The sequence below is a fragment of the Schistocerca americana genome, chromosome 9 (genome assembly GCF_021461395.2).
Source record: "Schistocerca americana isolate TAMUIC-IGC-003095 chromosome 9, iqSchAmer2.1, whole genome shotgun sequence".
NCBI classification, from domain to species: Eukaryota; Metazoa; Arthropoda; class Insecta; order Orthoptera; family Acrididae; genus Schistocerca; species Schistocerca americana.
The window spans coordinates 140208941-140236879 of record NC_060127.1 but is presented as its reverse complement, the minus strand read 5'-3'; positions in this window follow the sequence as shown (position 1 = coordinate 140236879).

The following is a 27939-nucleotide window of genomic DNA, read 5'->3' as shown; positions in this document are numbered from 1 at the left end:
AGAAACGTTTGGGGAAATACCAGCTTTGTACATAGTAACTTTCAGTTGCTCCAGTACACTTTCTTATGTAACTGTGTGAAGTAGGAAGCTGTAGAAGAAAAGACCACGACAACGCTTAGGTGATATAGTCCAATGAATTGGCGAATCGAAAACAGGCGAAGGTGCTGGGACCATGGTACATGTTCTGCAGCATTGAGTAGAGTGTGCAGTCTCTGTAGAACCAGATCGGACATGTCAGTTAGCCCCTACAATGAGATCAAAGATCGCTTTAGAACGCCGTGAACCTCTTGTGAGCTAGAAGAAAATTACACAGTAGAATTTCTGTGAGCTCCTGGCCACTCGGGAAATAGTGGCAACGAAGAAGCTGATAAGCTGACCTCGCTAGAGGTGACGACACCGTTTGTTGGACTGAAAACTGTTCTATCACTGAGGTGTTAGTAAACTCTAAACTACATAGCTGGATCATGACGCAGGACGTAAATCAGTGTCAAAAATCGCAAACAACAATATGTTGTTGTTGTTGTCGTCTTCAGTCCTGAGACTGGTTTGATGCAGCTCTCCATGCCACCCTATCCTGTGCAAGCTTCTTCATGTCCCAGTACCTACTGCAACCTACATCCTTCTGAATCTGCTTAGTGTATTCATCTCTTGGTCTCCCTCTACAATTTTTACCCTCCACGCTGCCCTCCAACACTAAATTGGTGATCCCTTGATGCCTCAGAACGTGTCCTACCAACCGATCCCTTCTTCTGGTCAAGTTGTGGCACAAACTTCTCTTCTCCCCAATCCTATTCAATACTTCCTCATTAGTTATGTGATCTACCCATCTAATCTTCAGAATTCTTCTGTAGCAACACATTTCGAAAGCTTCTATTCTCTTCTTGTCTAAACTATTTATCGTCCATGTTTCGCTTCCATACATGGCTACACTCCATACAAATACTTTCAGAAAAGACTTCCTGACACTTAAATCTATACTCGATGTTAACAAATTTTTCTTCTTCAGAAACGCTTTCCTTGCCATTGCCAGTCTACATTTTATATCCTCTCTCCTTCGACCATCATCAGTTATTTTGCTCCCCAAATAGCAAAACTCCTTTACTACTTTAAGTGTCTCACTTCCTAATCTAATTCCCTCAGCATCACCTGACTTAATTCGACTACATTCCATTATCCTCGTTTTGCTTTTGTTGATGTTCATCTTATATATACTCCTCTCAAGACACTGTCCATTCCATTCAACTGCTCTTCCAAGTCCTTTGCTGTCTCTGACAGAATTACAATGTCATCGGCGAACCTCAAAGTTTTTATTTCTTCTCCATGAATTTTAATACCTACTTCGAATTTTTCTTTTGTTTCCTTTACTGCTTGCTCAATATACAGATTGAATAACTTCGGGGAGAGGCTACAATCCTGTCTTACTCCCTTTCCAACCACTGCTTCCCTTTCATGTCCCTCGACTCTTATAACTGCCATCTGGTTTCTGTACAAATTGTAAATAGCCTTTCGCTCCCTGTATTTTACCCCTGCCACCTTTAGAATTTGAAAGAGAGTATTCCAGTCAACATTGTCAAAAGCTTTCTCTAAGTCTACAAGTGCTAGAAACGTAAGTTTGCCTTTCCTTAATCTTTCTTCTAAAATAAGCTGTACGTTCATTATTACCTCATGTGTTCCAGTATTTCTACGGAATCCAAACTGATCTTCCCTGAGGTCGGCTTCTACTAGTTTTTCCATTCGTCTATAAAGAATTCGTGTTAGTATTTTGCAGCTGTGGCTTATTAAACTGATTGTTTGGTAATTTTCACAACTGTCAACACCTGCTTTCTTTGGGATTGGAATTATTATATTCTTCTTGAAGTCTGAGGGTATTTCGCCTGTTTCATACATCTTGCCCACCAGATGGTAGAGTTTTGTCAGGACTGGCTCTCCCAAGGCCGTCAGTAGTTCCAATGGAATGTTGTCTACTCCAGGGGCCTTGTTTCGACTCAGGTCTTTCAGTGCTCTGTCAAACTCTTCACCCAGTATCGTATCTCCATCTTCATCTACATCCTCTTCCATTTCCATAATATTGTCCTCAAGTACATCGCCCCTGTATAGACCCTCTATATACTCCTTCCATCTTTCTGCTTTCCCTTCTTTGCTTAGAACTGGGTTTCCATCTGAGCTCTTGATGTTCATACAAGTGGTTCTCCTATCTCCAAAGGTCTCTTTAATTTTCCTGTAGGCAGTATCTATCCGTCCCCTAGTGAGATAAGCCTCTACATCCTTACATTTGTCCTCTAGCCATCCCTGCTTAACCATTTTGCACTTCCTGTCGATCTCATTTTTGAGACGTTTGTATTCCTTTTTACCTGCTTCATTTATTGCATTTTTATATTTTCTCCTTTCATCAATTAAATTCAATATTTCTTCTGTTACCCAAGGATTTCTACTAGCCGTCGTCTTTTTACCTACTTGATCCTCTGCTGCCTTCACTTCTTCATCCCTCAAAGCTACCCATTCTTCTTCTACTGTATTTCTTTCCCCCATTCCTGTCAATTGTTCCCTTATGCTCTCCCTGAAACTCTGTACAACCTCTGGTTCTTTCAGTTTATCCAGGTCCCATCTCCTTAAATTGCCACCTTTTTGCAGTTTCTTCAGTTTTAATCTACAGGTCATAACCAATAGATTGTGGTCAGAGTCCACATCTGCCTCTGGAAATGTCTTACAATTTAAAACCTGGTTCCTAAATCTCTGTGTTACCATTATATAATCTATCTGAAACCTTTTAGTCTCTCCAGGGGTCTTCCATGTATACAACCTTCTTTCGTGATTCTTAAACCAAGAGTTAGCTATGATTAAGTTGTGCTCTGTGCAAAATTCTACGAGGCGGCTTCCTCTTTCATTTCTTAGCCCCAATCCATATCCACCTAATACGTTTCCTTCTCTCCCTTTTCCTACACTCGAATTCCAGTCACCCATGACTATTAAATTTTCATCTCCCTTCACTATCTGAATAATTTCTTTTATTTCATCATGCATTTCTTCAATTTCTTCTTCATCTGCAGAGCTAGTTGGCATATAAACTTGTACTACTGTAGTAGGTGTGGACTTCGTATCTATCTTGGCCACAGTAATGCGTTCACTATGCTGTTTGTAGTAGCTTACCTGCATTCCGATTTTCCTATTCATTGTTAAACCTACTCCTGCATTACCCCTATTAGATTTTGTGTTTATAACCCTGTAGTCACCTGACCAGAAGTCTTGTTCCTCCTGCCACCGAACTTCACTAATTCCCACTACATCTAACTTTAACCTTTCCATTTAACTTTTTAAATTTTCTAACCTACCTGCCCGATTAAGAGATCTGACATTCCACGCTACGATCCGTAGAACGCCAGTTTTCGTTCTCCTGATAACGACATCCTCTTGAGTAGTCCCCGCCCGGAGATCCGAATGGGGAACTATTTTACCTCCGGAATATTTTACCCAAGAGGACGCCATCATCATTTAATCATACAGTAAAGCTGCGTGCCTTTGGGAAAAACTACGGCCGTAGTTTCCCCTTGCTTTCAGCCATTCGCAGTACCAGCACAGCAAGGCCGTTTTGGTTATTGTTACAAGGCCAGATCAGTCAATCATCCAGACTGTTGCCCTTGCAACTACTGAAAAGGCTGCTGCCCCTCTTCAGGAACCACACGTTTGTCTGGCCTCTCAACAGATACCCCTCCGTTGTGGTTGTACCTACGGTATGGCTAGCTGTATTGCTGAGGCACGCAAGCCTCCCCACCAAAGGCAAGGTCCATGGTTCATGGGGGGAACAACAATATGGCGAGCGAAATATGCCGAAACTGTGTTTAAAGAGAAGTACTCTAGAATGAAATTTTCACTCTGCAGCGGATTTTGCGCTGATATGAAACTTCCTGACTGGTTAAAACTGTTTACCGGACTGAGACTCGAACTCGGGACCTTTGCCATTCGCCGGCAAGTGCTCTGTCGCACGCTGTGAATAGTAGGAGACGAGGTACTGGCAGAATTGGGGCTGTGAGGACAAGTCGTTAATTGTGCTTGGGTAGCTCAGTCTGTAAAGCACTTGCCCGCAAAAGGCAAAGGTCTCGACTTTGAGTCTCGGTCTGGCACAGAGTTTTAATCTACCAGGAAGTTTTAAAAGTGCTCCAATCCTGTATTTGAACAGGAGGCTGATTACTCTCACGTTAAGTTTGATAACTGACCGTGGGAACTTATGGAAACATGTGTACACGATCCAAATAGAGAAAAAAGCTTCTAATTACGGACTATGTGGTACAGGAGATGAATCCACATCACTTTTAACTTCCATTGTGAAACGCCGGAGGGCAATAGACAAAAAATATCTGGGTTACTAATTCATGTAGAAATTGTAGCTTACAGATACCTGGTAAATAGACTCCTACTGTTTAAGGCTACTGGTCAACATTACTAGAATGACAGGGAGAGGTATGGCACAAGACTGTAGTTTCAGTGTTGGCAACAGGAAGTTAAGACCACTTCTGTATTCTCTCCCTGGTTAAATCAAATGAAATCAAATGAATTGTCATTTAGTATTGCAGTACAGTGAAGAAGATGTGGAGGAAGAACTACCTCGTTTCATTATACTTTATGAATATTTCTGTGGGAAAAGGTAGACTTTCGAAATTCCTCCGTTCCTTTTCAATTGAGCAAAGCCTCAACGATGAAAAGTGAGACAAAATGAAATTATTTGTATATGCGTGCTGAGGAGCCTCACTAAATACTTAAAAAGAGGCTGGATTATTTGACGTGAATCCATTAGCTAGCTGGAGCAAAGATAAATATGCAAGATGTAATAGAAGACAAAAATTTCCATTTATTCCCTTGGTGTTATCGCCTGTATCGTGTTTTTCTTTGGCTTCAGACTGTTGATGCCGCTTTGTTTACAAAGGAGATTATCGATGGGAGCTGCTAGAACACAGCGTTTTTTCTAGTTTACGTAGCTGTGCCACATATTCAAGAAATAATCATAATATCTTGGTATCACTGTTATCACAATGTGTCGTCCTGCAATTGTGCATTATTGTCCTGTGTACACCAGAATGTCCGATTTTCAGGGTTCGAGGGCAGAATTCACCTTAACAATGCACTTTCACTGTTTGTTACGAAAACATAAGTCTTATTCGTTTGTATTTAATATTTACAGTGCTGGAAACTGTTGCTGTGTGTTCTTCAGTAAGTTATTGTTTACGTTGCTGTACCTGTATGCAGCTAGATATTGCTTTATCTTTATCTGTTATGTACATGCGTGTCCTAGATCTTGGTGTGTTGTTCTTTTTGTGGGTAAGATGATCAGTGAATTTTTACTTATATCACATTCGTCATTAACTACTTTCTTCTTCGTACCAAAAACTCTTTGTATGCGAAACCTAATTTGTAGTGTTAGGAGGTTTTTGTTGCAATTTTTATGCTAATAATTTTCAGATTCTGTTCCATGTTAGATGGTTCTTGCCAATGCTTTATTTCGTGTTCCATAAAGGTAGCATGAGTATTATAATACTTCAAGAACGTAAGTGTACTTTCTAACTAATTTTCATATTTCAGTCTGTATAATTTCCCATGATTTAAGATCTACCTGGAGAAATTTATGTTCTGTTTCATCTAATAGTGTACTTCTTTATTTTATACTCTTAGGTGCACTGTTTATGACTCATAACTTTATTGGAATTAGGAGACAGTGCAATATGTCGCTGATTCCCCTCATATACAACGACCAGAGAAAGTATACGGTGTTCTGAAAACTTCGGTATTTGGGTGACACGAATGTGGAGCGATGGCTGTTGCCATGAATGCAACTATAGTTTTCTCTCCTACCTTTGACATCATGAGACCTGATCCGTCCGCCGATTGGTCAATCGCTCTGGAATACCATTGTCCATCTGCCATCCTGCCGTGCTCCAAATGTCTGGGCGACCTCTAAAACCAGTGTTCTGGAGGCTAGGTGAGTTACTGTGATATAAAACCTCCATCAGTTATAAATAGCTGGGTCCGAATTATGAGATAAAAATAATATAAAAAGTGTCTGCATTTATGCACTCATATCCAAAAAAATAATGGAAGGTTGTGTAGTATGGTATAGCAGATTGTATTGGACAAGAGCTGTTTCTAAACTCTTGTACTGCTGGCAGCACATGTCACGCCATTGCAGCATGAACTAAAGTAGGTCAAGACAGCTCACAAGATTTCGGACCATTAACAAATTATCTGTTCCTAGTCAGTGTTTTGGTGTACAAACATAACTTTTGGTTCCTATATTTTTTGCAAGTAATATTAAATTTCTATTGTCTTTCATTTTCTTTTTCTGTATTGTCCGACTGATATTATTTTCTACACTGTAGGCTGCGAGAGTGTCTATCCCTAGTAATGACACTGGCAATGTGACACTACCCCAGCACTACATTTGGATTATATCACACAAACAAAGTTCATGTTGTACTGGACAGAACAGGAAGCACAAAAACTTAAATTTGTACTGTATCTTCTTTTTTAACACGGAAAGATGAAAATGTAAAAGTCATAAATGGAAGGAAACACAATGATGGAAGCCACAGAGGATCGTGGGATCTATTTTAGAAAATAACCAGCTTTCTCCAAGAACATGTGGTGATGGACACGAAACTTATTGAACTATAGTGTTAAAAATTTAGATACCCATTTTACGACTCTGAATAAAAATAACTTCTTAAATCTAGTGTACATGTATGCAAAGAGACAGAAAATTAGACATAAGGTCAATAAGACAAAAATCTTAGCTGGAAAAATTGTCTTACAATAACTTTATGAAAACCTTTGAAGTCTTAAACCTGCAGCCAGACCAATATATGAGTTGTAGTGAGCAGCAGGTTTTTCCAATCAACAAGTAAATTGACAGATTAGCTGAAATAATGGACAAATTAACATTTACAATGGTTTACATTACAGGAAAAACTTTCTTCTACAGAATCAACTATTTAAAACATTCAAACAATGGATAATCGGGGATGGAATTTAACAATATTCTGAAAAGAAAAGTTGCTACTCACCATACAGCACAGATGCTGAGTTACAGATAGGCACAACAAAAAGACTGTCACAAATACAGCTTTCAGCGAGTAAGCCTTCGTCAAAATTAGGCGACAAACCCACACATACACACTCAACGCAAACGTAACTCACACACACATGACTGCAGTCTCAGGAAACTGAGGCCACACTGCGAGCAGCAGTAGAGCATGATGGGAGTGGTGTCTGGATGGGGGTAAGGAGGAGGCTGGGACAGGGAGGGAGAAGGATAGTAGGGTAGAGGTGTCAGACAGTGATGTGCTGCTAGGGAGCATGCAGGGATGAAGTGGAAAGAGGTTAGGCAAGTTATGTTAGACAGAGGGCAGCAGAGAGGTGGAGAGGGGGGGATAGTGGAAAAGGAGAAAAGTAAAAAGACTGGGTGCGATGGAGGAACGAGGGCTGCGTAGTGCTGGAATTGGAACAGAGAGGGGGCTGGATGGGAGAGGACATAACTAACGAACGCTGAGGCCAGGAGGGTTATGGGAACATCAGCTAAATTGCAGGGAAAGTTCCCACCTGAGCATTTCAGAAAAGCTAGTGTTGGTGGGAAGGAGCCGTATGGCATAGACTGTGAAGGAGTCATTGAAATGAAGGTTGTCATGTTTGGCAGGGTGCTCAGCAACAGGGTGGTCCTCTTGTTTCTTGGCCATGGTTTGTCAGTGGCCATTCATGTGGACAGACAGCTTGTTGGTTGTCATGCACACACAGAATGCAGTACAGTGGTTGCAGCTTAGCTTGTAGATCACATGACTACTTTCACAGGTCTTTGATGGTATAGTTGATGTTTGTTACTGGATTGGAGTAGGTGGTTGTTGGAGGATGTATAACAGGTCTTGCATCTAGGTCTATTACAGGGGTATAAGCCATGAGGTAAAGGGTTGAGAGTAGGGGTTGTGTACAGATGCATGAGTATATTGTGTAGGTTTGGTGGATGGTGAAATACCACTGTGGAAGGGATGGGAAGGATAGTGGGAAGGGAATTTCTCATTTAAGGGCACAATGTGAGATATTCGAAATCCTGGGGGAGAACGTAATTCGGTTACTCCAGTCCTGGGTGGTGCTGAGTTATGAGGGAAGTGCTCCTTTGTGGCCAGATCGTGGGACTGAGAGGCGGTGGGAGACTGGAAAGGTAAGGCATGGGAGATTTGTTTTTGTACAAGGCTGGAAGGATAATTACATCCTGCTGGCAACAATAATTATTGCTGTAACAACAGGAATTGAGGTATTTAGCAAGACTCCATGGGACGAAGTTCATGTTTAATCCTGTGTCTTTATCGACACTTGTAGTCATTTCCCCAGTCAAAATTTCGGTATTAACATTGCTAACATTAGCAGATTCAGCCACTGGTAATGTTTTTAATGCCATGCACTATATTTTTTCACCCTTCCATTTTCTAATATTAGTTTTACCTTTCATTTTCAACCAAATAGGTTGATGACTAATCAAGAAAACCAATTTTAGTTCTGTTTTACTATATGTACTGCTCCAGTAATTGCTGTATTACTTATAACCATTCTCTCAAAAATTATTTCATGATTGGGAAAAAACAGTCAGCATTTGGTTGTGGAAGTGACCTAAAACACTAGCTCAAATACTATTTTACCGTCGATTCTTTTTAATTGCTCTAATTTTCCTAATTTTTACGGTAGAAATTGGATTAATCTGATGGACTGTCATTGTTATAAAACATAAAACATTATAATTTTGACACACTTGAAGCAGCAATTTGCAGAGGACGGTTGTTAGTGCAAACAGCAAAGACCAATAAAACTACATGTAATATGCTCCTTTAATTGTTCAGCTCAAAGGTCAGAAGACAACTTAACACTGTGTAGCTTCTATAAGGCTCTCGAAATCGATAGTCAGAGGGGTTCCACAGAGGTGTAGGGCAACAGGGCGCTTCTCTTGTCTAGTTTAAATCAAAAGAAATCAAATCAGTCCTGATATAGTATTGAAATTCTGTCCAGAAAATAAGGAGCAATTGTGCAGCAATAATTATATTCTAATGAGACAATTAAAATAAACCCTCATTTCATTACACTTGATGAACGTTATTGTAGTAAAAGGTAGACTTTCGAAATCTCTCTGTTACTTTTCAATGCTGGTGAGCCTCAATGATGAACAACGATGGAAAAATAAATTATTTCTTTCTGTTTGGTGAGGGGCATATCTACATACGTTGAAAAGGGGCTGGAGTGTATGACATGTAGCCATTAGCTAGCTGGCGCTGCTATTTAATGAACAAGGAGGACCAAGTGCTGTATAATAGAAGACAAAAATCTCCAATTGTTCCCACATGAGTCTTTTGTTTTTTACTTCAGACTTCTACTGCGTTTTGTTTGCAGAGGACTTGCAAGAAACCAGCTTTTTATATAGTTTGCACAGATGCACCATATATTCAAGTTATACTGATAACAGCTTGTTATATGTATGTGTCCCACTGAAATTTTGCCTGATTGTCCTGCTTACACGTGATGTACGAATTTCATAACTCATGAGCATAAATTTTCCTAAGAACTTCACTTTCACTGTATGTTATTTAAAAACAATGATGTATGTCTATGTTTTATTGTTCATAGTGTTGTCAACAGACATTGTGTGTTTTTCAGTCATCTTCTTTGTGCATTATGGTGACTGAATGCTGTTTGATACTCGTTTGTTTCTTATATAGTGAAGTATCTTAATATGTGTGGTGGGGGATGATAGGGGCAATCTGACTGGATGTAATAATGACTTTTTATTGATATATCAATGGGGTGGAGTTCAAGTAAGTCATTAATGTACCTACCTGTATTCAGCACTGCTACTTGTTGGTTTAGTGGCTAACATAATGATTGAGTTTTTATTTATTTTAGTTTTGTCATTTATTACTTTATTCTTAATTGCAATAGCCCTTTATATCTGAAACTCATCTTTAAACGTTAGGAGTTTTCAGTTGCAATTTTTAATTATAATAATTTTCAGATCGTCTTCCATATTAAATGGTGCATGCCCAAAAGGTAGAAAGAGTATTTTCACGCTTCCAGATTTTTAGATATTCATTTTATATAATTTTGAAATATCATTCTGTAGATTTTCTTGCGGTCCTATACTCCACATGGCGAAATTAATATACTGTTCACCTAATTAGTTTATACATGTATACTTTGTATTGCTAGGTGATTTGTGTGTGGTTCATAAATTTATTTGAATTAGGGAATAGGGGTATACATCGTTTGATTCATCTCATGCACAATGACTAGCTGATGTATACAGTGTTCTGACTGCTTTGTCATTCAGGTGGACATGCGTGCAACAGTTGTTATTGTTCTGTTGCAAGTGCACACATACTACTCACTCATGCCACTGATGTTATGACATGTGTAGTGTGTGGGAATTATTTCGGTCATTCTGTGATGCTATAGTCCCTCTGCCCTCCTGAAGTGCTCCAAGTATCCAGACTATTGCGACGTCAGTTATTCTGGAGAGTTCCATTTATACAATAATAATCTAACGATTTCAATCACGTTGTTGTTTCTGTGTAAATATGAATTTGTCTGCTCTATGACTTACATCTATACATAACCATCATCAGTTATTAATAGATGGCAAATTGATATGCAGTAAAAATAATCAAAAAAGTTTTTACTTTTATGCATTCAGTGCCTAAAATTATGGAATGTCGTGTGGTATTGATAACGGATTGTATCAGACAAGAGCTGTTTCTATACTCTAGAGCTAGCATTAACATCCAGCATGCCATGACAATCAAAACTAATGAGGACCAAGACCACACACAAGAGTTTGAATCAAAAGAACAGTGAATTTCGGACTGGGAGTAAGTTACCTGTTCTTAGTGAGTTTTTCAGTACACTAACTAAACTTTGGATGGTCTGTTGCGTTTGTAGGTAAATAATATTATATTTTTATTATTTTTTAGATATGACTGAAATTAGTCTCTATATTGTAAACTGTTAGGTGTATCCATAATAATAACACTGAGAATGTTACACCACCTCAGCAGTACATTTGGATTGTATCACACATTCGTGCTGTACTGGACAAGACAGATGGCATAAAAACATAAATTTGTGTAGCATCTTTTTCTTTAACAGACGAAGATGGAGGCGTCATGATGTAAATGGGAAGAAAACAACACAACACGAAGGAAGCCATAGAAAGGGGTCAGATGTCTTGTAATTACAGAGGGAAGTGTAGAGAAATACTTAGTTCCAAGAGGTGCATTAGGTGATTTAAATCCTTATGGGGAGAGAGAAGTGGCTATGTCACCTGTATTAGGAAACAATTTTTTTCCCCAAGAAGACATAGTGATGGACAGGAAAGAGTATTGTACCATCATGTTAGGAATTTAACAACTTTAAACATAGCTATGTGCAGCAACTGTGAATTTTTTTTTTTTTTGTAGTAAAGACAGCCCACTGGTTGCAATGGATTTTATAGTCGAATTGACCATGGTTTTGGCTCCTAAACTAAGGGCGTCTTCATCAGAATTTATATTACATACGTAAAACGTTGAGCATTGCAGCCCTTGTCATACAATTTTAACACCAAAAAGGCCACATCACATAGTAAAACATCTTATGTAAAAGTTTTACTGTCATTTCTACTTAAAAATTAAAGATTGCCACTAAGGGCTGCTTGTGTATACTAACTATTAACTAGAAATGACAGCAAAACTTTTACATAAGATGTTTTATTATGTGATGTGGTCTTTTTGGTGCGAAAATTGTATAATGAGAGCTGTAATGCTCAACGTTTTATGTATGTAATATATATTCTGATGAAGAGTCCCTTAGTTTAGGAGTAGAAACCATAGTCAATTCGACTATAAAATCCATTGCAACCAGTGGGCTGTCTTCACTAAAAAAAAATTAAGAATTTAGATAGGCAGTGTATGCCTTAGAGTAAAAATGAGTTCTTGGGTCTAATGCATGAGTATGAAAAACGACTGAAGACGAAGCATTAGTTCAATAAGACCAAAATCAAATGTGGTAATCTGTCTTAGTATAATTTCACAAAGACTCAGAAAGGGCAAAAGATGATGATAGCTAAATATGCAGTGAGCAGCAGGTTTCAGGAAGGAACAAACTGACACAGTCTTTGACAGAGTAGGTGTCGTGGTCGGCAGTTTAATATCCAATTAAAACTTTTCTCCTACAGAATTACATAGTTTTCACACTACAGTTTCATGTCTGATGGACATCTCTAAAGACTTAATTACCAAAATTTAAGAGATGGAAAAGTATTAAGAAACCAATAAGCATATTCTCTTACAACATATGTTTTTTACTATAAGTAATGTTTTATAGTGTGTCTTAATATTATGAGTATTCGAATACAACCTTCAGTAAAGATCACAATTTAGAATAAACTTAACATCTCCATTTCTACCAGAACTTCCCCGTATCTTTCCACCACATTGAGCTGAAGATTAATATTAAGAGGAGGCTAACATGTGGTTGAAACCAGACACAACTTGGACTTACCAGGTACAAATACTGTACCATCAACTACCATGAAACTTAGATACCATCTTACTTTGATTCTACAGGATGATGTGATCCTATTCCATACCAATATTATGTATAAGTTTTTGGTCACCCAGACAATTGTAATTTAATACCACTGGCATTCAGTATTATTTTACACATACAGTGTGAAAACAGTGATAAAATTGTTCTCTTGGAACATTAGAGGTAATATATGCTATGTTTTCTACAGTATTAATAGTATTTATTGTATGATATCACCATTTATTTACAGCAGGAATGGATGATTCGATTAGATTAGATTTACCTTCGTTCCAATTGATCCGTAGTGAGGAGGTTCTCCAGGATGTAGAACATGTCAGAAAAACAACAATACATGACAAATATTTACAACTCAAACAAATAAGCTAATGTACCATTTCACAGGTCCCAAGTGGAATTATCGTCATTTTTTAATGAACACTATATGAAAGGATAATTTTACAAACACTAATGCACTGAATTTAAAATCAAAAAGTTTTTTATTTATTTATAAGATAATAAACGTGTAACACAACTACTATAATACTTATTTATAATGTACACATTACTGCACTGAACTGGTGCAGAAGTTAGATTGTTCTTACACACACACACTTATTTACAATTAATGCATTACTGCACTGAAATTGTGCAGAAGTTATATTGAATTTTTTATGCCACACCACATATAACTCTAACTGCATGTTTTTGTGCCCAGAAAACTTTACTCGGCTTGATGAAATACCCCAAAAAGTGATCCCATATGACATTATGGAATGAAAGTAAGCATAGTATGCCAGCTTTTTCATTTTTATATCCCTTATGTCTGACACAATTCACATTGCAAACAGAGATTTCTTCAGACGCTTCAGTAGTTCTGTGGTGTGCTTATCCCAGTTGAATTTATTATCAAGCTGTAATCCCAAGAATTTAACACTGTCCACTTCTTCTATCTGCTTGTCATTGTATGTTAGGCATATACTCATGGGACACCCCTTGCAAGTTTTGAACTGCATGTAGTGTGTTTTTTCTAAGTTTAGTGACAAAGAATTGGCTAGGAACCAGTGATTAATGTCCAAAAATATTTTATTAGCTTATATTTCTAAGAGTTCACTTGATTTGCTATTTATTGCAATGTTTGTATCATCGGCAAACAAAACGAATTTGCCATCTGGTAATGTTACTGATGAAAGGTCAAGTAAATACACAAGGATATCTCATACCATTAACACTAAATTACTCCCTTACCAAAAGGAATTAAGATATTTAGATCAAGAACAAAGTTTAACTGTAATACTAGATTATTACAAGCAACTGGATTCATTTTCCTATTCAAAATTTAAAGACTAACAGATCTAATATTAGAAAATTCATCGATTGATGTGGTTCCTCATGACACTTACTATTTTGTTGCCCACATCCACCATTTTAGTATTAACAGTACATTCAAATTTCAATCATAAAGCTTAATTATTGACAAATATATCGATTTTAATTTCTTTTTTATGTTTATTGTACCAGTAGTTGTTATATTGCTTGTATTCTATCAAAAAATTAACTAATGTTCAAGGGAAAAAGATCACCATTTTTGTGTTGATTTGACCTAAAACGCTAAGCTCAGATACCATTATGAATTCTATTCTTCTTAATACTGTAGTTTTATCAATTTTTAATGTAGAAATAGCAATACTTTCATCCATTCCTGTTATTGTAAAAAAAATACTTTAACCAGAACAGCCCTGAAGCAACATTTAAGGTTCAAATGGCCCTGAGCACTACGGGACTTAACTTCTGAGGTCATCAGTCCCCAAGAACTTAGAACTACTTAAACCTAACTAACCTAAGGACATCACACACACCTATGCCCGAGGCAGGATTCGAACCTGCGACCGTAGCGGTCACGCGGTTCCAGACTGTAGTGCCGAGAACAGCTCCGCCACCCTGGCTGGCAACATTTAAGGATTGTTGTTAGTGCAAGAAGGCCTATGAACTTGCACATAACACGCTTCTTGACCCTGACTGGCTGAATAGCGAAATTGTAACTCAGCTTCGTGACATAAAGGGTTGATGCGCCACTGTCGGGATTGTGAAGTACAATTCAGTGGTCGTTCACAGTGAAAGTGGTATTACATGTATGAATTCGGAGGTGAGTGAGCCTCAGTGATAGATAAACTTTTTCTGCTGGTTTGGAAACTTACAGAAGTTTCAAAGTGTGTATCTGTACTGTTGCGTGGGAACCAATTACTCTAGCAGTGTTGAAGCTTAAGTAAATACTACACTTGCTCGCTCAGAGAGGGCCTCAGAATTTTTGTCTTTTGAGGCGCTATTCGGAACTTACAGAAGCGTTCTTCACAGTTTTCTCACACTTGCTAGTGCATGTAGTTGCATTAAAACGATGTAGAAACCACCATAATGGATGACAGAAAGGTGATCAACACCACTACAGGGTGACTATTAGGTGGTATTTTGTTGTCACTGCTGCGGAACCTAGTGATGAATGAGCTCATTACGAGCTCATTGCTACAAGTTACGTTTTACAAGGGCAAATAGATGGTTTAGGGAAACACTTAGCAAACTTGTAAATACCTTTAGGACTCTGTCACAATGCGCTCTGAACACTGGGAAAAACTTGTGTAAGGAACAAGATCTAAGGAACAGACCCAGGGAAACTGTTGTGCTGTTCACAAGGAAGTGTATTGAGGACACATCCTGGGACGTTAAGCTCTTCACCGAAATTCTAGCAGTAGAAGGGATAGGGAGGGATAAACATGAATGCTGGGTTGAAAACCATGTTACAATGGATGCAGCAGCTAAGTTATTATAGTCAAAAAGTGAAAAAACCGGAACTGTTTGGGATGTGCAGTATCCCAAAATAACACTATCATTGTGGTAAGTATAGGGATGTTCGTCGAAATTCCATGTGACTATACCGTAGCTTCTAGCTGCTTAAGTAAACACTCCAGTGTAACTACAAGAAGTAGAAGCAGTGAAGTACAGAATTACGATAATATGCAAGGAACAGTCTGGGTTACTGGCGGGTCGAAAACAGACGAACTTGCTGAGGTAGGATATATAAGTCACAACTTAGATCGGAGCTCGCAATCCTTCTAGGTAAGCAGAACGTGATATATCAGGCGGAGATGTTCGTTATTAGAATTCACACAGAGGAAAATCTACATAGTGCTACAAAGATGGAAGTATATACAGTCATTAAGAAAGTGAGCGGCTCTGATATCTCTATAACCCTTGCAACGTGTTTTAAGGTCGCAGTGGAACGTAATTACAACCTTGAGAGGATATGGGAAAGCTAAAATTAAACTCATTGTAGTTCCTTGCCCACTCAGGTATTTGTGTTAACGAACAACCCGATAGCCTAGCCAGGGTAGGGGCGATGACATCATCTGTTGAACTGTCACTAAGATTATGGTAAAATTTGCACTATGTAGTTGAATTAGAAGGCAGCACTTAGATCACTGGACTAAAACCGAAAGCAAAACTTGTTTAAATAGGACAACTGTAATCCTGAGTTTGAGCAGGAGACAAAGTAAAGTCCATGGGGACTTCAAGAAACGTTGTTGCACAACGAGAATAAAAAAAAAATGTGCCCCTTACTGCAGAGAATATTGTATGAGGGATGAAACTGCATTCCATTTAATAATGCAATGCAAACCATTGGAGCTGAAGGACATAAAATTTTTGAGTCACTAGTTCCTCAAAGAATAGAAGCTGACAGAGACCTAGTAAATACCTATCTACCATCTAAGGCTTTACTTGTATTATAGGGAGATGTACTGCACAACAAACGTAGTTTCTGAGCATGCAATGGGAGGCAAAGGCCACCGTTTCCTTTTCTCCATGTGTAATTAAAACAAATCAAATCACATGTGATACAGTATTGGAATATCGTCGATAAGATCAGTAGCAATTGTTTGTAGAAGTCAATATAATTATCCTCTAAGGAGACACTAAGATTAAAAGTGGTATATCGAAGAAACTCTCAGTCGATTTAACTTTACGAATACTTTTCTACTAAAACTTAAACTCTTCGAATCCTCGAGTTTCTTTTTAATGATCTAAACCCTCACTGATGAACAAACATACAAGAACAAATTATTTCTATGTATACACTGAAAGCAAGTACATTAATAAGGGGCTCAATTTCATGATGTGAGGCAATTAATCAGCAGAGGGTGGTATTTAACGAAAAAAGTTGACTATGCAACAGAATTATCCTCTTGTTTGCATGGTGTTTTTGGTTGTGTTTTTTTCTCCTTTTTTAGTTCAACTGCTATTCCCTTTTTATGGACGCAATTATCGGTGGCAGTTACTAAAAACCAGCTTGTGATATAGTTTGCATACATAGATCACCCCTTCAAGAAGATAATAATAATATTAATAATAATAATAATATTTTTATTTATGAATTTGGCCAGCTATGGAAAGCGTAGAACTTAAGCCTTATGGTGTTTCTTTTTCTTCCTTTCTTCCCAGTACTTCTTCATTTTCTCTCCAACTGCTCGTCTCTGTTCATCTGGCCACACTCTCTTGAATCAAGGTTTTGGTTCATCTTCTTCATAGTCTGCGTTTTCTTTCACTACCCAGAAGTGATTCTTGTCATGTATTATTTCTTCTGTAACACCTATTTCGTTGGCATCTTTCTTTACTGCTTCTATCCATCCTACAGTTTGTTTTCAGATTACTAACATAATTAAAAATTTTCTTTGTAATCCGTGTTTCTTCCATTCTTTTTAATTCTTCCATTCTTTTTAATTGTGCATAAAATTTTAGCCATCTCTTCCCCATTTTATCTGTGATCTTTTCTTTATTTCTGCATAAATCTTCATTTCTCCTTTTAATCGACCTATTTTCATTGTTTTCTCAGGACCTAGAATTTTTCTTAGTATTTTTCTCTCTTTTTTTCTAGTTCTCTTAATTCGACTTCCCTATTCAGTATTAGGCGCTCTGATCCATATGTTGCCTGTGTCCTAATAACAGGAAATAAAACAACCATCAGTTGCAGAAAGTAGTAATCAAAAGCTCTTAACCTAGGTTTCAGCTCATATAAATGGGCCTCCTTCAGAAGTCTTATGATGTTTTACATGCTGATCATGATGTGCCGCCAATAGGATTACTCATAATTAGAACTGACAGTCGTAAAAAGAGCTTTATGGTTTTGTCCTACACAAAATAATACCCATACTAGATGTGGTGTGTGTGACCAGTAACACCTGTTGCTGCAGCCATGCTTAAAATTCTAATAATAACAATGATGATATCTTGTTACCACGAATGTCTCGACCTGGAATTGTACCTCAATGTCCAGCATACACCAAGTTCTCAACAATTCACCTCAAACCTTTGACTATTGTTGCGTGTTATTTAAAGACTTGATGTCTGCCTCTGTTGTTTCGTTTATAGTGCTGCCAGTTATCACTGTCTATTTCTCAGCCACCTTCTGTTTGCGTTGTGGTGTGTGTATGCAGTTGTATATTCATGTTTTGTTATGTAGGTGAGTGATTTATGTTTATTACTTCTTATGGAAGTATCAGTGTTGGGGGGACTGAGGAAGTTATTACTTGATCAAGTTACATTGCTCATCGTATTTTGTTATTGTTAGTGGCTAACATGATCAGTGAACTGTTACTTACATCAATTTACTTTCTTCTTTCTTGTATGTGAAAATTGTGTCGTAGTATTAGGAGTTTTCTATTCAAATTTTTCATTGTAACAATTTGCAGGTCCTGTTTCAAGTTTGATAGTTAATCCCTATGCTTAATTAGGTGTTTACCGAACATGTAGTGACTATTTTCATACTTCCAGTTTTTGATGTTGTTTTTTTTCTCCAAGTTTGAAGTTCCAGTGTGAATAGTTTCTCGCTACAGTATGATACACAAAGCGAAATCTATATACTACTCTGCCTAATGGTGTTACCTTGTGTCCTGTGTATTCTGGCATGAATTGTGTATGACTGATAAATGTATTGGGAGAAGGAGATAGGCGAAATATATTTGAATCAACCTGTAAACCATAACAAGTGCAAGTACATGGCAGTCTGAAATTATCGGCACTCATGTGATGTGTGTGAGCAACCACTGCTTTTGCTCCAAAGCGAGTACAGACCCAGTATTCACTGGTACCTATGACGTCATGACACCTGTTACTAGTGACAACCCAGCTAAAAATAATTACTTTAGTTCTCTGTAAAATGAGGTAAATTCTATATGACTCATTTGGTTTACAGAACAGGTGAAATATAGTTCACTCACATCATGTACAATGCTTTGGTTCTTTGTACTATGACGTGAATTCTATATGGCTCATTTGGTTTACAAAACAGGTGAAATATAGCTCACTTGCATCATGTACAATGATCACTGGAAGTTCACAGCACTCTCAAAATTCCACCACTCCCATGGTATGGGTTTACAGTAATGGTTGATACTCTGACATGTGAATAGACACTGTATTCACTGCTCCCTGTGACATCATTGCATCAGTGTGCTGATCGGACGATCGCTCTGTGATGATATGGTCCATCTGTCTTCCTGCACTACTCCAAATACCCAAATCTATTTGACAGTAACTACTGTTTAAAATAGGTGAGTTCTGTCATGCTATCAGATTCAAACGTGTTTTCCAAAAAGTGGTTTATTTGTAAATATAAATTTGTCTACTCTGTAAGCTGCATCAGTATACATCCACATAACTATAATACAGCCTCTGAAGATGGTCAATGTGTGGCTAAAGCCTAACACGACTTTATTTCATCACTCTATCTTGGGAATTAATTTTTGAACTTCCAGTTCTAGCACATGCTAATACTACTACACTGTCAATATACCAAAACTAGGATACACCTTCCTTTGAACTTAAAGGATCAGGTTCTCCTGTTCTATACAAACTTTTATTTTTATTCTTTTGTCATTTGGAACTTGGCATTTTAATTGTATAAATTCCACATTAAGAAGCTGAAAAAAGGAAAAACACTTGCAACAATAAGGATAACGCATAATAGAAACAGAATACAAAGGGACTTGGTGATTGAACACACCAAATAGTTATGGTATGGTAGGTAAGATTGTAAATACATGAGGATACTTCACACCAGCAACAATAAATTATTGTCTTACTAAAAGGAATTATGGTATTTAGATCAAGAAAAAATTGAAGTTTATTCCTAGATTACTGCGCCTACTTAGGTTCCATTTCCTGTTTAAAATCTGTGGATTAATGGAGCTACCATTAGGAAATTCAGCTATTGATATTGTTCTTCATGACACTCTCTATGATGTTGTGTACTTCCCTCTTTCTAGGATAAATAGTACATTTGACTTGCAATCAAAATGCTTGATTACCAATAAAAAAATCAATTTCAGTCACATTTCACTACTCTTCTTTTGTTATGTTATTTGTGATCATTCTATTAAATAATTAATGGTCAAGATAATGGATAACTGTCTGAGGATTTGACCTTAAAAGTTCAGCTAAAATATCATTTAAAATTTGATTTTTCTTATCTGCAGAAATATTCTTAATTTTGTTGTATAAATTGCATTAATTTGTTGTAAAAACATGCAAGATTAGAATCTGAACAGATTGAAGCAGCATTTTGCAGAGGGCAATTGTAAGTACAAGCAGGAAATGGCCAATGAAACTACACATAGTAAGCTCCTTGAAGTTAATTTGATGAAATGCCAGAATGCAACTCAGTTTCATGGAGCTGATTTAGAGCTCGTGAAATCAGTAGCTGTTAGGCAGCCGTCCTGGATGTAGGGATCAAGTCAGTGGCCTTTGGGGTGGAGGATGCAATTAAGTGTCTCCCATCTACGTAGCTGGACGTGTTACTTAGTGATTGACGAAGTTATTCTTCTGATATGGGAACCTGTAGGGTTTCATAGGCGAGTTATATGCGTTAGCACATACCCCTATTAATCTATCAGTTTTGAGTTTTAAGGACCATGCATGTACTCATTGGGAGGAGGCTACAGTATTTATGCCCTTTTGAGGAGATCGACGAGTCTTACACGAAAGTTTTCTGATACAGATGTAACTGGATTAAGACTATGCTGAGTCGACAAAAGATAGAATGATGAATGCACTCGTTATGAAGCTAAATGCTAAAAGTTACTTTTACCAAAAACCAGTCAAATACTTAACCATTTTATGAGTACCATTAATACACGTGCACAAAGTGTTCTGAAGATTATGGAAAACTGGTGTAGGATCAGGATCTTAGGTTTAGTCCCAGGAATACTCCCATAGTAGTGTTCATCAGTAAGAATATACAGGATAAGGTCTGGGGTAAGCATATTCAGGACAAAATGTGTGATTGTAACCATTTCGATGACATTCTAGCTGTAGAGGGGATTGTGAAGTAGTATCTAGGGCAACCATGAATGCAAAACAAATGTGCATCTGACACAAAGAAAATGAGTTCCAAGATGAAAAGTGCCCTTACATCTACTAGGAGGACCTGTAGAAACGTGTTCTGTGTTTGAATAATACTCACATTGAAGTCATAGGAAGTTCGATGACTGGACATGGGGACATCAGGAAACATTTGTATATGATGGAAATAGGGGAGAACACCTAAGTACAGATTGTGTTACAGAGTACAAAACAAGACCACTATTAATCTTATAATGCGAAACACTGAAGGCTAAACGGCTTAAAATGTTTGCTTCCCTAATTCTTGAAGAAACTGTTGTTGAGTGACACCTTTTAAAGGGGCCCTAGTATCTACCGAGTAACTATAGTAGAATGACAAGGATAGAAACATCACAATGAACTTAGTATTGTTGCAGCCACTAGGAGACTATGGCCGCTGTTGCCTTGTATCCCTTGTTAAATCAAATCATTTCTTACACAGTACTGGAATTCCATCTAGGAGATAAGAAGCGGTTGACTGTGATATACAATAATAAATAACTTATAATGAGAGAATAAACCTGAAACTGCTACCTAGAAGGAAGCCCCATTTGATTAAATATTATGAACAGTTTTGAAGTAAAATGTAAACCTTCCAAATCCTTGTCTTCCTTTTCAATGATGGATAGCCTCACTGATGAACAACGATAGAAAAACAAATTATTTCTATCTATACACTGAGAGTCCTCAGAAAATACACTTTGTGACCAGATTGTATGATATGAAGTCATTACTCAGATGTAGGTGGTAACTGATGAACAGAGTTGACTATGTGACAAAATTATCGAATTATTCCCATGGAATTTTTGTGTGTTTCTTTGGTTCCTTTTTGACTTGAAACTTTTATTATCCTTTTTTAAGCGAGGAGACTGTCGGTGGAAGCTATTAGAAACCAATTTTTTTAGTTTGCATAGATTGACCATGTCTTCAAAAAAGAATAATAATAATAGCAAAAATTACAATAATATGAAGAAGAAGAAGAATGTTAAAAATGATAACGCTAATAACGTCTTGTAATCACATACGTCTCACCCTGAAATTTTTGTCCTCCAAACACCAAGATGTCGATAGTTCTGCTCAAACCAACACTTTCACTAGGTATAATTTCAAAGATGTGTGTCCTTTGCCTTTGTTTTATTGTAGTGCTGCCAACCATCGCTGTGTATTTTACAGTGGTTTGTCTTGTGCTGTGCATATGCAGTTTCATATTACTTTGTGTGCTATGTAGTGCATGTGTGAAGGAAGAATTAGAGTGGATGGAATTGCATTATTTTTATCGAAGTATCAGTGGTGGCAGACTGAATAAATTGTTAACTGATCAAGTTTTGTTCTACATCACGTTCTGTTACTGTGATTTGGTAGTCATATTAATTTGCCTATTTATTACTATCTTCCACATTTCGAGGGCTTCTTGTTTGCAAAAATTGTATTGTGATGTTAAGAGCTTACCGCTGCAGTTTTTTGTTGTAATAATTTTCAGATCCTGTTTCGTGTTAGATGGTTAAAGCCTATGCTTGATTTTGCGTTTAGTGAAGGTGGCGTGATTGTTTTCATACTTCTGGCTTTTGGGTGTGTTCTTTGTCTCTAATTTTTAAATACAAGTGTGAATAGTTTCTCTCTGTGCTATTGGCGAAATTTATATATTATTTCATGTATTCTTGTGTACTTTGTACTCCTAGGTGAATTCTGTAAGACTCATAAATGATGTGGTATTAGGAGAAACATGGTTGATTTACCTCATATCTAGTTATGAGTGGAAGTAGATGGAATCTTAAAAATTTTGACTTTCGCATGATGTGTGTCAAAATAATGGCTTTTATTCCACCATGAGTATAGATACAATATTCACTTCCATCTATAACGTCAGGACACCGGTTACGTCCGCTGACTGGCCAAACGCTCAGTGATGGCATGGTCCATTTGAACTCCTATGGTGCTTCAAATATCCAGACACATTTGACAGCTACTGCTGTTTAAACTTGGTGAGTCTAGTTTGTACAATCAAACTCTAAAGTTTCTTTATCACAAAGTCGATGATAGGTAAATATGAATTTATCTCCTGTGTAAACTGCATCGATATACATCTGCCGAGAGTTATAATATTTAATATGAATAATGTGCACTGAAAACAGTCAATATTTGGGATGTATTTTTATACCAAAAAGTGAAAAATATGGGAAAGTAAAGTACAGCAGTTGGTATTGGACAACGGCTGTTTCTAAACTCTAGTTCTAGCTACAGTGCATGTTGCACCACTTCAGTGTCAACTATGGACCGTGACTGCTTACAAGATTTTGAATCGTTTGTGAGGGCCAACAAATTATTTATTACTGGTAAGTTTTTTGGTGTATGAACCTAACTTTTAAATGTTCTGCTTTGTTTCTGAGTAAGTAATAATAGTTTTTATGTACAACACTTATTCTTCTCTACGTCGTACGCTGTGACGATGTCTATCTCACGTAATTACATACTGATTGTATCACAAAGAGACGAAATGGATAGCTTAAAAACTTAAATTTGTGCAGTATCTTTCTGTTTAACAGGGAAAGATGGGCAAGTCAGATGTACATGGGCTACATCAAAAAAAAACTGGATGAAAACAATATCAGTGAAACTGTAGGAAAAGTCAGAGATCTAGAAATGATAATCAGGGAAACAAGTGATGGATATTTAGTTCCTAGAAGTACGTTAGGTGATAGACATAAAACATTATGGAGAGAAAAAGTGGCCCAATGACACCCGTATTAGGATCTAATGCCTTTTTTTAGTACACTTACTGATAAACAGTAACAGTACTGTATGATCATGTCAAGAATTTAGGTAACCATGTTATGTCTATGAGAATAATGAGGTGTTAATTCTACTATACAAGTCCGAAAAACTACTAAAAGTAAACCATTAGTTCAATAGAACAAAAATTAAAACAGGTAAATACGTTTACTCTATTTCTAAGAAAACACATAAAGACTTAAGTCTGAATACATGATTCTATATTGAGCACTGCATTTTTGCAAGAGGCCAGTTGACTGATTCTTTAAATAGCAGGTGAACATACTGACAAAAATTGAAATTAATAACATATTTAATAAATTCTGCACACTCTCAAATAACCAAAAAGTAGAAAACAGGAAGACACAAAGAATGTACAATTTTATGACACAAAATTTGATGCTTATATTAAGTAATAGACTGTTGTATTTTTTAGTGTAATGAATGTTCCACTACAACCTACAGGAAATATTATAATTTAGAAAACGCTTATGTGGTCAGTACTACCAGATATTTTCCCATAATTCTCACTGTATAGCGTTGAAGATTAATGGCATCTGAAGATGGGCAATGAATGGATGAAAACTGACACAATTTTCTCTCACCACACTATACTGTGAATAAATATTGAACTTCTAATTTTAGGATATGCTAATACCATATTTTCGACATGCTGAAACTTAGAAACATCTTTCTTTGACCCTGCAGTAGCAGGAGATCTTACTGTACGCCAACATTCATTTAGAGTCTTTAGTTGTCTGAAAATTTACATTTCAGTTTTGCATGTAGCAGATCAAGAAACTGAAAAAAGAAGAACCATTTGGACCAACAAGAATAAGCCATGCTATCTTATGATCTGAATGAACAGGATTCTCTGAGTGAGCACACCACACCTTTGCAGTAGGAATGGATGTAAATACATGGCCACACTTCACAACTTCACCAATAAATTATTGCCTTACCAACAGGAATTAAGGTATTTACCTCAAGAACAAAGTTCAAGTTTAATACTAGATTATTAGGAGCTCCTGCATTCATTTTTCTATTCAAAATTTGGGGAGTGAGACAGCTAATATTAGCAAATTTATCCACTGATATTGTCCTTCATGACACACCTCCAACTCTCTGGTACAAATAGTAGATTTGTCATCCAATCAAAATGCTTGACTACCAATCAAGAGAAACAATTTTAATTTCATGTCATTACACTTATAGTACAATAATTGTTATATTACTTTCAACCAAATAATTAAGTAATGATGAAGGAAAAATCACTGTTTGAATGTGTATTTGAGCTAAAAAGTTCAACTCGAATACAATTTTGCATTTGTTTCTTCGTGGTGCAGTAATTTTAATGATTGATGTAGAAATTGCATTGCTTTTATCAGCTGCAGTTATTATAAAACATCAACCATTATAATCTGAACAGACCTCTGCAATGCTTAACACAGCACACTTGTTAGTGCAAGCAGCAAAAGGTCTGAAATATGCACCATGAAGTTCATTGGCTGAACGACCAGAATGCAATTCAGTTTCATGGAGCTACTTTTTGGTGTGTCAGGATCATGGGTGTGGGGTTCAAGCCAGTGGTCTTTTGGGGTGAAGTTGGTATTTTATCTGTAGAATGTATGCAGTCAGGAGTGAGTGAGCCTCTGTGATTCATAAAGTTTTTCTCTTGTTCCGAATCTTACAGTAATTTTAAAGTGCATTTTAGCACAATGGTGCAGGCAAATAGTATTCTAGCAGTTTTATGGCTTAAATGAACACTGCACTTTCTCGTTGCAAAAAGCATCAGTATTTTTGACATTTTGAGGTACTATTCTTAACTTTCACTAAAGTTCTTTACAGTTTTCTGACACAAATACATATAGGTGCAGTAAAACCATTCTCAGTAACCAACAAATAGATACCACCATGATGGATGACAAAAAGATGATTAACATGATTACAGGGTGACCACAGTTGTTGAACCTACCGATACATGAGCCCATTACAGAATTAAATCCTAAAGGTAACTTTCGCCAAGGACATATAGACTATTTACTGAAATAATAGGCAAATTTGTAAATACCATCCTAAATCTGGCGCAATGTGCTCATAAAACTGGGTAAAACTTGTGTAAGAAACAGAATCTCTTATAGCACCGTTACAGGAAATCATATTGTGGAGATGTACTGTAACCTTAAGCTATTGAACGAAATTCTAGTAGCAGAGGGGATAATGTAGCATATAGGGATAACTATGAATGCGAAGGTAACGTGGACCCCTTAGATAAAGTAAATGTGTACCAAGACAAAAGGTACTGTCATGTGTACATGGAGGCCATGTGGAAGAAAACTAGGGTCTTACTGCCAAGACTATAAATTGAATATACACTTCTGTAAGAAGCCGTATCATAAATTTAGGACTACGATTGTTTAGGCATAGCAGGCAGATTTAACATTACACACACTACTGGGTTGGACACCATGCTGGACATGACCCTATTATACCTTTGTTTTGTATACGAGTTAAAAAGTGAAAAGAACTGAAAATCTTTACGATATCTGGAATCCCACGATAATATAATGAAGTATAGTATTTGTGGGCGAAAATCCAGCTGATTATATTGTAACTTCCAGCTGCTTCAATAAACATTTCAGTTTAACTTAGAAAGTGTGAAGCAGTGGAATAGGCAGGCAACTACGACTATGTTCAGGTTGTAGTGTGGTTTACTGGCAGTCAGAGACATATGCACTTGATTGGGACAAGAGCATGGGCACAGCCTTAGACTACAGAACTCAGTCTCTCTTGGGAAGAGAACTATGTAATACTGAGTTCAAACAGGAAGCATGTCAAAGGCATGGTTACTTGGTGACTGGCCATGGTTACTTTAAGAAACGTTCTTACACGACTAGAATAAGGAAAGAAGCCACTAACCGTAGATCATGTTGTACAGGGATGAAACTGCACAGCATTTAACCATGCAGTGTGAATTACTGCAAGACAGAAGAAACAAGTTTTTCGTTCAGCAGTTCCTCAAAGAACTGTGGCTGGTGGAGACCTAGTAAAGGGTCATCTTCTATTTAAGGGTACTGGTTCGCTTCAGTTGAATGACAGGGAGTGGTCCTGCACAATAAACTTACCTTCTGTGCATGTCACTGGGAGCTTAGGGCTTTGTTGCGTTGTCTCCATGGGTAATCAGATCAAATCGTATCAAGTCTGGTACAGTAATGGAATTCCGTTGAAAAAATAAGGCTCAATTGTTTGTAGAAGAAGTCAGTATGGTTAATCACTAATGAGACAATAAAATTAGAAATGATATGTACAAGAAACTCTGAAATGACTAAACTTTACGAATATTTTTCTATTAAAACGTAGACTTTCCAAAACCTTTTTTTCTTTTTGACTTACTGTTGAACAACTATAGAAAATCAAATTATTTTTATCTATATGCTGAGATTCGTTAGTAAATACATTAAAAAGGAGCTGGATAGTATGATGTGAAGTCATTAGTCAGCTGGAGGTGATATTTAATGAAGGAAGTTAACTATGCAACAAAATTCTCCATTTGTTTCTGTGGTGTTTTGTCTGTGTCTTTTGTTCCTTTCTGACTTCAAAGTTTTATTCCATTTTTTTATGAAGGCGATCATCGGTGGAATCTAATAGAAACCTGCTTTTCGTTTTGTTTCGATCCATGGACCACATCTTTAAGAACAGAATAATAACAATAGTAAGATTTTCTTTTTATTACATGTGTCTCACCTTGGAATTGTGCCTTGTTGCCCAGTGTACAACACGACGTCGACAATTTACCTCAAATCTTCACTTTCACCATGTGTTATTTAAAGATGTGTGTTATTTGCCTCTGTTTTATTGTTTATTTTGGTGTCAACACTCCCAGAATGTTTCTCTGTCCTCCTTCGTTTGTGCTGTGATGTATTATGGAGTTTGATTTTTATTTGTTTGTTACATAGGTGAATGGTTTATTATGTATGATGGCAGAAGCTATGGAGGAAATTAATGGATGGAGTTACATTATTTCTTTTGTGGAAGTTTCAGTGGTGAGGAGATAGAATGTGTTATTAACTGACCAGTTTACGTCCTACACCGCAATTTTTTATTGTTTAGTAGTTAACATGATCAGTGAATTTTTACTTACATTAATTTGCTAATTTATTTTCT